Source organism: Camelus ferus, chromosome 3, assembly GCF_009834535.1.
Source record: "Camelus ferus isolate YT-003-E chromosome 3, BCGSAC_Cfer_1.0, whole genome shotgun sequence".
NCBI classification, from domain to species: Eukaryota; Metazoa; Chordata; class Mammalia; order Artiodactyla; family Camelidae; genus Camelus; species Camelus ferus.
In genome coordinates, this window is record NC_045698.1 from 61,860,184 (window position 1) to 61,873,546 (window position 13,363).

The 13,363-nt window shown below is 33.3% G+C and overlaps 1 long non-coding RNA gene across 1 annotated transcript in view; it reads left to right on the plus strand.

Moving 5' to 3' along the window:
* Positions 1-13,363, plus strand: part of LOC116662256 — a 36,104-nt gene that overhangs the window by 5,963 nt on the left and 16,778 nt on the right. Inside the window, exon 4 of the long non-coding RNA XR_004318297.1 lies at positions 3,197-3,354. This is a non-coding gene — a long non-coding RNA (uncharacterized LOC116662256). The remainder of the gene's footprint in view (positions 1-3,196; positions 3,355-13,363) is intronic.

Consider the following 13,363-nt stretch of genomic DNA (forward strand, 5'->3'; position numbering starts at 1 on the left):
GATTTCAAGGAAATACACCAACCACAATCATCCCGCCTTTCAACACACACAGTTCTTGATAATCTTATTGTCTTTATTTTCTTTTGTTCCTATAGGTGGAAATAGATTTTGACTTTCAAATAAATCATTTTATCCTGGCTGACTGATTAAAATTTATTGTTTCATTTATATAAAATGATTACTTTAGGTAGTTTTACCTCATAAATCTTATTTAGTTTGAAGAATAATTTTGGAAAAGTATAGAATATCTTGATGTGGATATTTTATTCATTATTCCTTTTAAAGATCTTCAGAATGTATGAGGGATGAACACACAGATCTTTTGGTCTGCATTTTCCCTCTCTCCTCTCTGTGTTATACACCCTCAAAATTGTTTATATGTAGCAACATGTAAATGTCTGTCCACCGACCCCAGTCCATTTTGTCCATATAATCACCTAGTTGTGGTATGCATCATTTCACTATACTCTTAGAGAATTAGCATAAGTTCTCCAGTTTTAAAAAATGTTACTAAACTATATCTTAATATTAACCTACCCATATATAAATACAACAAAATGAATTTGTAAACCATCTTTTGGTACTCATTTTATAAATAAATGATATAGGCATTTTTAAGCCTAACTTCCTCTACTAATTTTAATTTTACATTTACTGCAACATTCTTAGACCTTTCCATACTGGTCGAATGGTTAGTTAAGGCAGTCTAGAAAGAGGGGAGGGAAAACATGAATGCATAAACTTTAAACTTTTTAAATTTATATTTTTATTACCTGGACATTGTCCTGTAAATTAAATATTTTAGCCAAAATCTAAAATGTTTTTTCATGCAAATTTTTTTCCCCAAATTGCCATAAATTCATTCTAGTAATTTGATCCTTTCAAGGAAACAAGCTATTTATTTGCTTTTTTGAAAGTCATTTAAATTAAGTGTACATGTGTGTGTAATTTAAATTATAAGTTATGTAGATTTCATTAGAGTAGCAATTTAGGATTAAGAACATATTTGTAAATGTAGATAAATTTTCCTCAACACACACCTGTATTTAGCACCAGTTGCTTAAATTTGACAGAATAAATTCTGAATATTTGTTTTTATAATTATACTTCAACTTGTGCATGACATTTGCTGATATACAAAAATGACAGGTTTCTGTGTTATGGGAGTGGATGATTGATTGCAAACAATGGGATGGAAAAAATGAGTGGAAGTAATTTATTTTACAGATAATTGTGGAGTAACTGTTTTCTACAGCACTTTCTTTTCTTTAAAATTGGTAGAGAACGCAGTATATCTAGTAATTTATTACTTTGTATTGATAACAACCAACATATTCAATATAAACACTTCAGGAAGTCGTCCTTATGGAGGGAACAGACTTCACTTTATTTCCAAAGAGCTTTCTCTGTGCCAGCAAGAAAGACAGCAGGCTTCATACACGTTTCCTAACACAAAAAATTATAATGTAAAATTTCTTCTTTCAGGCCTATGTGGAGGACAAGGAACTTTTCTTTTAAAATAGGAATCCTATGCTTAGTTTTCAGTTCTCCAATCACAGATGTTTTATGACAAAGCTCTTCAAAGTTTCTTAGTTTTCAAACTTCTATTAGTTTCCTCCTTGTATCTAAAATTCATGGTACCTGGATTTTTTCTCATGGAAATCCCAAAAACCTGAGTATCTTCTCCTTGAATGTATTTCATAACTGTTGTTATAGTAAATCCAAATTTGGTTTGTTTAATCTATTTATTCCTAAAAGTCTTCAAGAGTTCACTTGTAGAAGCAGTTTATTTTTCTTTGTCACAGACTCATATTTTAGCAAATTGCGTATTATTCACATCTTGAAGAAAATGCTCTTGGATTGATGCTTTCTTCACTTTGTTCTTAGAGGAAAAAAATAGTTCTTATTTTCTGAGTTTCCTGATTTTAATTAAGGTATTGTTCTGAGAAGGGCATTGGTTTATACCAACCACTCCCCTCCAGATGCTTCAGGATTTCACAGAAAAGCCATACATAGCAACTAAGGGACTCCAGTGTATACATTGCCACCTTGCTAATGGTTTGCAATTTTTATAAGATTAATTTTAGAGACTGTATTCAGCTATTGAGCTTTGCTAAATTTTTAAAACATAATTTGATAAATGAAATTTGAAATGGATCCAACTTTTAGCAAACCTTTATGTTAATTATCTTTCGTGGGTTTTTAAAAAGTTGTGCTTTTAAATTTAGGGAAATAAAGTTTAATAAAACCATACCAGAAGGAGCAAATTTAATGCTATTATAATGCCTCTAGAGGGCAGTATTAAATTATTTGAGGCTATACCTTAGAATTTTCTTAGGCAACTCACTCAACATTTGAAGAGGTGACAGTACACGTAGAAAAAGGTAGTATCCTTTTTGTAATCTTATTCCTCGATGCAAATAGCTGTGAAAGCCAGGCCCTCAAACTTGAGTGAACAAGTGTTGTAGGGAAGGGTTTTTTCAATTGAGCTCTTATCTACTCTCCAGAGAAAGAGTTTCCTTTCCTCTATTAGGGTCTGTGGACCATTATTGGCATGCTCCAAATATGCGAAGCTTAGAATCTGAAAATAAGGGCACTTGTCTTCCAGTGGACATTCTTTGCATGCAGGCCTCCCTAAGAACCACAGTTTTGGTCAGATCACATTATTTTCACATATGTGGTTTGAATTACAGATTTAAGAAAAAAAGGATTTAAATAAATTAATGATTACTTTAATAATTTTTTTGAGATTGTATCAGATGGAAATACACTTTTTATCCTCTGAGGATTCTCTCTTTCTATCTATGTCTCTATCTCTCTATCAATCCATAGATAGCTATCTAGATATCTCATATATCCCAGGGTGCGTGCACAAACACACACACACATATGCACACACATAGAGAAGTCAATCTTGAGATATATATATATATATATATATATATATATATATATATATAAAACACTTTAAGTTATTTCTTAGTATACCTATGAATGAAAAAAAAAAAACAGTTAAGTATAAAGGCGAATGAAACCCTCACTAGCTGCTGTCACTTAACGTTACCCTTTTCCACACAGAAACTGTGTTCCGTCCCTGAAGCACAGGAGCTATTCCTGAGACCAGGGTGAATTATTTGGCCTGCTCAAGTAGAGAACTGTAATTTACAGTTTTTCATTTCACTTCTTTTCTTTGTAGATGTATCTCTCCGAAGTTATAAAGTCAATTTGATTTTTCCTGAATAATCACGTCACACCCTGAGGTGATGAAAGAAGATTCGAGGCCCCAGCTGCTTTCCTGTATTCAAAACTGGTTGAAAGCGTGAAGTTTTATTCCTCTTGTTGTTGATATAAAAGGTAGGATCAGCATGACTGCTTTCCTCGTTCTTTTGGCATTCTCTTTGGGAGTGTAGAATATATTTTCTTTTGTAGAATATGCTTCCAAACTGAATACAGAATCTGTGGGATGCTTTTGCATTTCTTCCAGTATTTTTTTGTGAAGGAAATATTAAACATGCCCTTTAAATTTGTAGAAGTCATGCTTAATTTAAAATTAAGTACATAAGGAAATGTAGATTTTGGTTAAAAAAAAACCTTATTAAGGGTAATTTATATATAGCTCATATTTCTTAGTAATCTGTGTTTGTACAGTATTGTGAATATTTTATAAAACCTTAGAGTATCTAAGTGAGAGGTACAAAGTATCATTCGTGCTTTAAAAATGGGAACACTGAATTTTAGAGTCAAAAGTGACTTCTGTAAGGTTACACGTAGATCAACATTGGCATAGGCAAGAAAAGTTTTCTGACTCCTGTCTAAAATTTCTTATTACAACGAAATCCTTTATCAGAAAACAGACATCCTCTGAGAGTAGAGAGGAAACAAAGTCCATTTGCTTCCAACTTTCTCTAAACATTGGGAAGCTTCTCAGAAGGCAGATCTCTAGTCTCTCCTCCTACAAAATAATTTCCACCATGATTTTGTGGTATGAGGGAAATTAATGGCTCTGAGTGTGGTAATCAAGCATTCTCAGTTTGTCAGACACACTTGCCTTGTCTTGTATTTCCACGCGTTAGTTCAGACTCTTATCTCTGTGTAGATCACTTATCTTGAGCACACCCTCACTCCCAGACACCTTGCTGAGTAACTCTTACTGAAACATTAGATTTTAGCTTAGATATCAATTCTTAGAGAATACCTACCTTGTCAAATGGCTATCTAGGGTCCTACCTCTGTGTACTCATAGCATCCTGCACTTCCTTCATCACATGAACATATCATGCTTTCTTGTTCTCCTAACAACAGTTCACTAGACTAAGCTCCAGAGGGCAAGGGCTCTGTCTCTTTTTTTACATTTGGGTCCTCAGTTGTAGGCACAGTGCTTGTAACCATTAGGTACTCAAGTAACATTATGTAAATAAATAAATGTAACAGATATATCTTATGATTCTAAGCTTTATGTCATATTGTTCTTTTATTGAGAAAGCTCATACTTCTATTCATATTTTTTTGTATTCAATATTTTTATATCTTGAACTAATCTCATTTGTACAGGAAATCTTCAAGAAGAGTATATGAAGAAAATTTGTTCCTAATCTATTTGAGACTGACTTGTTAACTTGATGCCTCACAACTTTAATATTTATTTATAAAACCTAAGACATTTTTCTACATAAGCACACTGCAGCCATCAAAATCAGGAAATAGACTTCGAGACATCATGGCTGTCTAACTTACAGACTATTTTCAATTTTTGCTAAATGTACTCAGTATGTACAGACCTACACATGGGAATAGTAGATCTGACAGAAGGAACACAGGCTTCTATTAACACTGCTGAGCAGCTGAATTAACCAGTCCTGGAGCTGCCATAACTCATGACTTTCTCTACTGTTCATAATAAATTTCTACATTGTTTAAGCTACTTTGAATTGACTTTTCTGTTACTTGCAAATAGTTGTTTGCTATGATTTCATTTCATGTTGGTCTTAAACATTTCCGTTAGAAATTCAAAATAGTGAAAACATAGGGATTTTAATTTAGAATTATTTTATATATTTCCCAGCATCAGATATAATGTTTCACATATAATATATATTCAGTAAATATCTGCTTATTGATTATATTCTTCCTAAAACTTTATTAGAATCATGCACCTTTGCTTCTAAATTTAAAAGTCAAATATTTTATACATTTCCATTATCATTAACTAATTGCTTAGAAAGAAAATTATCAAATCATGCAATTTTAAGAGGAGAAATTTATTTAAATGGCTTTATTATGATTTTTTTCTTTTTTCCCCCCTTTATTATGAGAGCGTAGAATGTTAGGTTTGAAAAAAGAAAAACTTATAGATTACCTAGCTCAGCTCTCTGTTATAGACTTAGATTCCATGGTCCAGAAATGAACTCAAAGTCTAGTAGAGTTTCATCAATCTCTGTAACATGCCTTTCTAAATAGTCCTGCATAGTCTGAGCTCATTGCAAACATACAGGCTTGACTACATCATCCTCTTTTGAGTTATACTTTGGATCTGATACAAAACATTGTCAGAGAAATATCTGTATCTAATCTATTTATCATTTTGATTCAACTTTCCTTAACATTCTTTACTTCCATTACTATGCTACCATCCCCTATATTGTAATGCATTATATAGCAAAGTCACTTAACTTTTTCCCCTGCAGGAATGTGTCGCCTACCATATAGTCTATTATCAATGAGATATAAGAGGCAGAATATTGTAGTTCTTAAGAGCATGGATTCTGTAGCCACTGCCTCAGTTAGAAACCCCACCTCTCTACTTGCTGGCTGTGGGAATTTGGGGAATCTAAATTAATCTTTCTGGGTGTTTGTTCCCTTATATGCAAAACAATGAGAGGATTAATATTGACCATTTAGGATGGTTGTAAGGATTAAACTATTTAATACATGTAAAGTTCAAGGGACATCATAAACTCTTAGTGTGTATTGTCAGTTTACAAAAGGTCACTCTTAAATATGATGCCTGAAGAAAGTTGTGCATGATTATTTCAGAGCTATCTATGCTCTATTCTAATCAATCTCACTTCTTTATACATTTGCTATTTATGAATTCTCTGCCACTTCTTAAGACATTTTTAAAATAAAATTCTTCCATTTTTGTATTGTTCAACATATTTCCAAAATTCTGAAAGAAAAGCTGCCTTTGAGTTACAAAAAACAAAGTCAATCATAAAAGTTCTGTGTATCTCTTTACTTTTAAATGTTTAATGACTTTTATGATAAAGTAGTAAATAGAATTCTAGACAAAAAGCATACAGAAAACATAGAGCGATTGATAGAAGATCAGATAAATCTAGTTTTTACTGATTTTCTTAAAATGATGTTTGATTTCACAATTGCTTCAAGCATGCAGCTTCTTAAAGGTCACTTCGGGTATCCCCCAGCTGAGAGAGAGATGACTAAGAGGAGTTGATACAGAATGAGAGATGTAGTTGAGCAAAAAAGAGCTGGTCATAGGATCAAAGTGAAAATAAAGAATAAGGCTAGTTTTGATGAGATTAAAATATGAACTAATAATATGGTTGGTAATAATGTTTTAGTTTCCCAAGTATTTCACTGACACTGTTACTGTTGATATGTTACAGGGAAAAACTTCCTAATCATTCAGTTCCTACCTGGGTTTGTGCCCTTTTGAACTGATGGAAGGACGTATTCATTTATTTTCTGATATTTTATCTTTATTTCTTATTTCAAATGCACACTTAGGCATGCATTTAAAAATGATTTTGTATTTTCTTTTATATTACACAATTCTGAATAACTCAGCCAGAAATTTTCCTCGTCTGTATAGTTTCCATGTAGAAATTCCATATTCCTTGTGCTGAGACTCCAGCTCATGAGGAAGTGTTGGTGAGTGGCCTGTAGCTAGGAGTTGAATCTTAATCCCCTGCTGGGCCAGTTGGGTGAGTTCAGAGGTGGGCTGTTGGGACAGGGAAAAGAGGTAGGGGACAGAAGAGATACATTTCTTACTCAAATTTTCCTCCAGTTTGCAACTCAATCCTTTTGTGTTAACAAGTTCTTTTGGGAATATAAATCAGGATGGCCAGCACTGCAGATCATATGTTTTTGTATCCTTTGTCTAAATCATATCAACAGTTAGTAGGGATTGTATTACTGTTTGAGAGGAAAGGGAAAAAAATCTGGGATGTAGGAAAAATGGAGAAAGAGAGGAAAATAAAGGAAAGGCTGAAGAGTTGCCAGGATTTCATTATAGACTCCTGACTACCTCCTCCTCCTTTATCTTTCTTTTTCTGTTGTGGCACAGGGTTTCCTGTGTTCCTGGCTGTGTAGGAGACATCTGTAGTAAATATGGATGTTCCTGTTTACATTTATTTAGCATCAGGGTTTTCTGGGATGTCCGTTGGAGAAAGGGTGCTTACTCAAAATGGTCAGAAGTAGCTACCATCTATTTCCTTCAAACCAAACTTAGCTGGACCCTGATAGGCATATATAGCAGTTTGTCAAAAAACAGGAGGCAAGGATTTGTCCCATCAACTAATTTATTCTCTTGTCCAGAAGAGGAGTAGAGGTTGTAGAGTCATGCCTGCTGCATGCATTGTCTCCCTTCCACATCTTCACCAGTGCTTCTCAAAGCTCTGTGCCCCTGAACTTTGCCCACCCCCCAACAGGCAGGCACACACATGCATGCACACGTGCACACACACACATGCAGGCGCACACACACCCACACACGCAACACGCACGCACGCAGGCACATGTTCTCTAAGACCCTCTCTGGCCTCTAATTTTTGGTTTTGCCAGTACCTCGTTGCATCAGACGTATGCCCTGTGTATCTTGTGATCTCCACTGTCAAAGGATTCAGTCACAGGCTTTTTCTCCTTTTTCTTGTGAATTCTTATTCTGTCAAGAGTAAGATACAGACTGAACAGTCTAGCAGCAGCCCTGGCAAATTTCTGCAGGAATTACTTAAAAGTAAGAACATTTACAATAGTAATCAGCATAGTCTGGTCCCTCGTGAAGAAGGCACATCCTTCCATTAACGTGACTTTGATCCTATTCCTTGAAGATAATAACTCAACATTATTTCACTGTGGGATATTTTACTGAATTTCTAAGCCAGTTTTTTAAAATAGGCTACCATATACACTGAGAAGAACTTTGAGCCATTCAGAAGAGGTGGTATCAGCAGCTTCAAATAGGATCTGACTCCCAACTTTATCTCCCAAGAAAAATGGATTGCTTTCAGTTCATCCCATTGTACATGGTGGACTCACTTTCTTAAAGAATAGTCTGAAGGCTGACTTGATCTCCTCAAGTTAACCTTTTTGAAAATTTGAAAGATTTTGTATTCTGTATATGAATGACAGGAACTTTGTAGATGTTCAAAATTATTTTTATTTATTTATTTGTTTGTTTATTTATTTATTTAAACAGTGGTACTAGGGATCGAACCTAGGACCTTGAGCATGCTAAGCACATGCTCTACCTCTGAGCTATACCCTCCCCCCACTAAATATTTATTGAATTGAATAAGATGAGACTGTCAATTTTTACTTATATTTACTTTCTTCAGTATTTGTCAATTGAGGCTATTCACTCATTCAGCAAGTGACTTCTGAAGGCCTATTATGTACCAAACACTGTTTTTGAATAGTGCTTCTCCATCTTTTTACACCATCTCTGCAAAATTTATATCCACAACACAGCTTTAGTAACATCTCTCATCATATATGGTGATTCTTAAAAGGATCTGAGGGACAAGTGTTTTCTTAGCAAAGGTGCATTGAAATGGTGAATACCAGAGAGCTCTGTGTAGATTGAGAAGCTCTTGGCCTCATTACCACACTCTTCTCTGATGTCCTAAGTGTTCTTGAACTTCTACCTTCCCTTCTTAAATTTCAGTAGAAGATGAACAAATTCTACTGAGGAATTTGAATTTGGCTAACATAGCATAATGTACTTTATAATTGACAATAATTTTATAATTGTAACTTTCAGCTGCCTTTTAATGCAAACTTGTGTTTGAAAAAGTTTGAAAATTTTCCTATGAGGTACTTTTTTCTTTTAATATTAAATTATATTATGCCTAAACAGAAACTAAATGGAAAGGAAAGAAAAATCTTTTTTCTGCTTTTTTTTTACTTTATGTTTACTTAAAAGCTTTACTGTCAGCTTATCTTACAAAATGTACTCAAAATTAAATTATTTTTCAAAGTACAGTGGTGGGACTTGAGAAATAGATACCACAAATTAAGTTTCTTCCAGTTCTTCCAAATATTTAGGAACCAGTGTTTATTGATTGACTTAAAATTTTTTTTTCCTCAGAGCAACTTGAATGGAAAGTGATTGTTCCATTAAAATCTATCCAGGATAGTAGATTTAGTAGTTTCTTGGAAGATATGAATAGATCCAGACACTATAGACCTGTACTCTGAGATGAGATTATATTTTCACTTTTAATTTAAAAAATCCTTGATATATTCAACTATTAGGAAGTAATAAAAGACTTAATATGGAACTAAAAGTAAAAGGTAAGAGATATTCATATAAAACCATCATTTAAAAATGAAATACAATGCTTTTGTAGCAAGACAACAATGGCATTAACATCCCCCTCAGCTTAACTAAACTTTAGATGGACTTCTTCCTGACTCTAGACCCCAACCTCCGTTTTCTTAGATCATTTACTTTAGGAAATTTGTAATTATAAAATTTTCTCTGCCCTTTGAGATATAATCTTTTCACAAGCTTCTTGCTAGTTTTACAATCCAGGAATGGCTTTCTGAAGGGCCTGGGAACCACCCCTTTGAAATGTCTGATCAAGGAAGATGGTGCTTCTATTTCCAAGTCTTTATGAGAACTAACTTCTCTGGGACACTTTGCTCCAACTTGTAAACTACTTCCTATCCTAGAGATGTGTGCAAATTTACTTTTCCTTTGAGTAAGCCTTATTAGAAAACACGAGTAGCCTATGAATCCCCCTGACTCAGCTCTTAAAAATTACTCTCTTTATTTCAGTAGAATTGAGCTGAAACTGAGCTCTGACCATTTTCCTGTATTGCAATGGTCTTGAATAGTCTTCCTTGCCTGTTTAAGTTAGTCTGGTACAATTTTTGCTTTAACAAGCATTATGTTCTATGGTAGTTTATGCTACAAATGAACTAAGAGGTTTATAAATACATAACTATTCTACTACATAAAATATTTTGTTTCTTAAGTAGTATTAATGAATCATCTACCACAAATGCTTCTGTAGAAATTATACTTTATATAATAAATTCAAATTAGAAGTATTCTGCTTCTGATTCATCACAAATATATTCTTTTTTGTATGTGGGAGTATATGGGTTTGTATTTTTTCTTGCATATATGATGCATCTGTTTGTCTATAGAGGAAACACAAAAAATCTATTTATTTAGCGTATCAGTCAGTAAGTCCAAAGATGCTGTATTTGAACTTTAAATTTCTCATGCAGAGAATCCAATAAATTCTTCCACAGATTCCCTTTGGCATCTGAGTAAATTTCTAGTGCCCTTTAAATTTTTATGGCTGTTTCTCCTGTTCTCTTACCCCAGAGGCAATGTTTCACTTCTTTCACAGTATCTCCACGCCCTTACTTGCTGACCCTCTCCTCCAGTGTTGAATTAACACATAGCTTCTAGACCCTGCTGGTTTCCCCCTGGACTATGTCTTTCTGGCCCCTCCTCTTTCTTTCTTCTTCTTCTTCTTTTTTATTTTTTTAACACTTTATTTTTGTCCTTATTGTGTAAACTGTAAGAGATTCTTAGTATTTCCACAGATTAGCCTAAAAACACCCACGTCCAAGTTGCTTTGTACATTTATATTTGTGTTCATATTTAGAGATAGATTAAATTTTGTCCAGGATCATGTAAGAAAAATGTAATAAAATGGACCTTTATATTAGGATGGGTTCTGATTCAGAATAAAACCTTAATGATACGAAGTTTAGTACATAAGAAGCTTATATGTCACTAACTTGTTTTCTCAAATTTCATGAGCAAGAAATTGTCAGACTTTTTGATTAGTTTTATTTCTTTAAGAGGCTAGGTGCTGCAAATATTCTTGTAAAGTATTAAAGTCAAGAAATAACAAAAAATAGGAAGAATTATATTCAGTTGAACATATTAATGTGACAATTCAGAACTCAAATGTACAGTGAGCATTAATTCAGTAGATAAATATTTATATATCATCACATAAAAATAATTGAACCAAATGAAGTGCAGACTGTCTTTTAAGTGTATATATGTTTAAGATAATAGAAAGTGGTTCAAATTATATACATTGGTTTGGCGGAGATCACCTTATCAGTTCTTCAGTTTTAATGATAATTGTGGCTCATCACTGATTCTGCCAGGGTGGTAGGTAGTGATATTGAAGGAAACTAAAGTGATGTCATCGACACATTGACCCTCTATTGCTCTCATATCAATATGGTGCCTATAGAATGTCAATGAGTCATGTATAAAGTCGCTGAATTCTCAGTTGCAGTACAGTTAACTGTTGTCTAAAACCTGTTTTATGCTGTAAGGTAGCAGCTTCTTCAGTTTGTTAAGAAAATAATCTGCATTATTTATGAACTGATTTTAATGTCAAATGGTGAGATTACTAATTATGCACTCCTTTTACCTGTGATGAGACGTGTGCTGATGAATATAGATGTTCTTTGATAGGTAGCACCTCCAATGTGCAAAATTTTACTGTGAAATTATATGAATTTGAATGCTACTTCTGTTTATGTTGGATTAAATTCATATTTCTAAATTCAGCACTCTCTTCCCTCTCTTTCTTGGTTCATTTTCAACTGTCAAAAGTCACAGCTTTCCTCAAAGCATTATAAATAACGTAAAACAAATGTAAACGAATGAGAAATAAGGATGACAAATTCCCAAGTTTTTAGGGAGGTGGTAAGGGACATGTACGGAAATGCACTCTATTTTATCCGCAGTTAAATTCTATATCATTCTTATAGATTCAGGAAATTATAAAACAGCAATGAATCTTACAGATTTTCTTATAGTCTTAGGTCTTCTTAAAAAAATTTTGAAAGTGTATTTGACCCTATTTTTACTCTGTGTCACAGAAAATGTATGATAGATGTCAATAGTGAGAACAATCTCTGGTTTATTTTTTTTCCTTTATTTACATGTCAAAGTATATTAGTTACATTATAATGATTTAGGATCAAATTTTCTCCCTTTCAAAGAATTCAACAGTAATTTTACAATTTGTATATTAATGGAAATGTGATCAAATATAGTTTCTTTTATTTAATAATCATTCAGGGATATTTGCACTTGAATAATATATGATGTCAGTATATCTTTTGCAGCATAGAACACCAAAAACTTAATTCAGTAACTGTGAGCAAAGTTGAGTAAATATGTTTATTATACAAATGGAAAACAAATTTTTATGCCTAACACTATAATGGTGTTGTTTGAAATATCATTTATCTTTTCAGGTGTTCTTCACACTAACATTTAAGATATTTAAATCTCTTGTATTTCTTGGAGTAGAGCATGTTCTGAATGAGAATTAGGACATATCAGCATTAGAATTATTAGAATGTATTATTCCTGTAAATTAAAAAAAAAATCAAAGAAATGCATAGCATTTATGCCAAATAAAGTAACCAAGATATATTTTTATTGTTTTTAAACTAAGCTAAAACTATATTTTGGTAAAAACAGTAAGTGCAATTTTTGGAGAGTTATGTTGTGTAATCAGAGGCCATTTTATAGTTTTTATTAGTAGTCAGCCTCCACAATTACTGATTTTTTTTTTTTTATCATCTACATTTCAAAACTCACCAAGCACTGTAAAAAAGCCTCTATGGCTGCCTGATAAATTGCTCTAAAACTCAGTGTTTAAAAAAAACCATTTAAAACAAACAGTATTTTATTTGCTCACACAGAAGTCAGGATCTTCAGCTGGGATCACTTGGAAAACTGAGGCAAAGTGGGACAGCTTGAATGGGACAATATGTACAGTCTGTTGGTTGTGAATATGGACTCTGTTTCTAGGCTCTCCTTCATATAGCCACTCCACGTGTCCAGTTTGGGCTACCACACAGAATGGCGATTTCTAGGTTCCAAGAATACATGTTCCAACAATACATGTTCCAGTGTTTTAATAAGCCCCTGCTTGCTTCATGCTTACTAATGTTGCATTGGCCAAAGCAAGTCACATGACCATACCTAGTCACAACATTAGGAGGATACCACACAAAGGTATGAATATCTGCAGGTATGTTTCATCAGGGGCCACTCATACAAGAGTTTACACAGTATTATTGATCAGAATATGAGAATTCCTACCAATTGAAGATCAAATTT